A 2,400-nucleotide genomic window follows, 5' to 3' on the forward strand; every position below is an offset into this window, starting at 1 on the left:
CCGATCGCAGCACTTCATGTTGGATAGTCGAGATATTGAGAGTGTGACTAGGAGGGCGGGACGCTGGGGATTCTCAAAGGTATACCCTTGGAATGGCCGGATCCAGCCTTAAATGTACGAGATCGCGCGCGCTTCGCGCACAGCACCGCCTGTTCTCCGCGGCTGTGTGACGACGCGTGCCGTGTGCCACAGCCGCGCAGCCGCAGCATATACAATTACCAAATTTTCGTAAATCTTGTCTCTTGAATATGAAAAGCCTCAATTTCCCAACTTTTCAGTGTACTCTCAGTGTACGTACGTACTTTTAGCTTACTGGGAGAAAAGAGAGAGAGGGTCTCTCTCTCAGTGTATGTAGCTCTTACGTACATTCCCGTAGGAGACTCTGCTGACAGGGTTTGCGATGAGGAGCGACCCGAAGGGTTTCTCGGAGGTTTTCTCAACTTATTTTGCGTAAATCTTGTGCGTTGCATACGGTATGCGCCGTAGCCTCGCCGGATCCTCGTGCCAAATCACTGACCCTCCGCCCTGTTTCAAGTGGGCAGGCAGGAACAGGGCCTGCATCTGACTGACGAATCGAGGGGGGCCTTAGTTTTACCTCACACCCACGGTCTCACAGTGTGCCGGCAGTCGTCGAGCAGTTTGTCGCTCACACAAGCCGCAGCACAAGTGTGACTGAGGCGTGAGGGCCAGTGAGGGCGAGCCCATCGCTGTCACACAGCTGTGGCAGCCGCACATACTAGGCTGTGCCAACTGTGCAGAGCGTGTGAGCAGCAGAGGAGCTGCTCTCCAGGCTTCTGTCGCAAAGAGCTGCATGCCACCCGCGAAGGCGCTGTCGAGGTTCGCCGAGCTTGGGCCCTTGGCGAAATCCGGGGACGCCGCCACACCGACGGAGCGCGTTGGACTTTTCACTCCGTGTGTGGAGAAGTTTACGGGGTGTGGACCCTGAGTTGACCAGGGGTTGTGCGCTGGGCCCTCCTGCTCCGCCGCAGGCGCCTGTTGATAGGTCCATGTGATAGCCCTGGATGGGCAATGCATACGCCTCACTGGACCTCAGATCGCCCGACCGCGTCCCGGTGCTCTGCCGTCGGATTTGTGACGCCGCCGCACCGCGCCGCGGCCGGGGCCCTCCGGAGGCCGAGGATGGCCGTGGCGGACCGGGACGAGCTCTGGGAGGGGGGGTGTCAGTGAGTATATTGTAGAGACTAACCATGTGCACAATAACTCTCAGTCTAGCTAAGCGAGGGGAGGCGATTCCGGGGCCGTACAGCAGCTTGACGTGCTTCGCCGGCGTGTGGGTGCGTCCCGGAGCGGTGCCGGAGCGCGGCGAAATCGAGGGACACCGTCACCGACGAGCGCGTTGGACTTTTCACTCCGGACAAAGACCGCTGCACAGCGGATGGTATGGGCCGTGCAGCGGTCATAGCGGCGAGGCGCGGGACCGTCTGTGGCGAAGTGGGTCGCGTCCCTCGATTTCCTCAAGCTCAACTCACGGTCCTCTCACGATGAGAAACCAGGTACAGGGGAGGTTGCGTTAGTTTGTCACTCGCCATGCGCGTCCTTGGCTGACCCTCCAAAACTCCCTCCCCGCCGTTCGCGGCTCGGCTTGCGTATGCGGCTGGGAGCTTCGAGGACATGCAGGCGTCCCGCCCCCTCCGGCCATCCCCCCGGCTCCCATGCGCGCGGCCGCGACGCGCTGCGCACCCTCTTCCGCGCTGCACCCGCTCTCGGCATGGCCGTCGTCCGCCGAGATCACCTCCTATTCGCGCCGCAGGTGCACAACCAAGGGCTGGCCACCTCCGTATCCATCATGATGAAGCCAATGGGCCAAAATCGGACTCCGCTCCCCTCCCAGGTGGCCGGAGGGTACACCTCGGGTCGGCGTGCTGGGGGGGGCGCCGGTGCGCAAGCCCACTTTCCGGGCGACCCCGAGGGGGAGGAGGCCGGGCGAGTGGCAGCAACTCACTGTTAGTGTCCCGGGCCGCTGCGGCACCGTTTATACGGCCCCTCGTGATGTCTTTCCGAATTTGCATTGTGAGTCGTCCTCTGGCCAGCCGAGGGGCGCCAGAACGGCATGTGTACTGGTGCTGGGTGCGGGTGCGGAACGGGCTTTTTTTAACTCGCAACCAACTATACTATACAAGGACACCCTCAGGGGGGACACGCGGCGCATGTGCGTCACGTCAGGGTGGAGTTGGCGGTGGCCGAGCGTCGTCTCCAGATCGACTCGCAGCGCGGAGTCGAGGGGTGAAGCGCGTCGCGCTGCGACACTCGAGAGCCGGCGGGATAGCCGTGGGGCGCGGTCGACTTTGAAGTCCTCAAAGATCCGGTGCGCATTCGTCCTCTGAGACCCAAGCGTACAGCGAAAGGGGCGAAAAGCGGACATTCTCCATTGACAATCTA

This window comes from Emiliania huxleyi, assembly GCF_000372725.1.
Source record: "Emiliania huxleyi CCMP1516 unplaced genomic scaffold EMIHUscaffold_321, whole genome shotgun sequence".
Lineage (NCBI taxonomy): Eukaryota > Haptophyta > Isochrysidales > Noelaerhabdaceae > Emiliania > Emiliania huxleyi.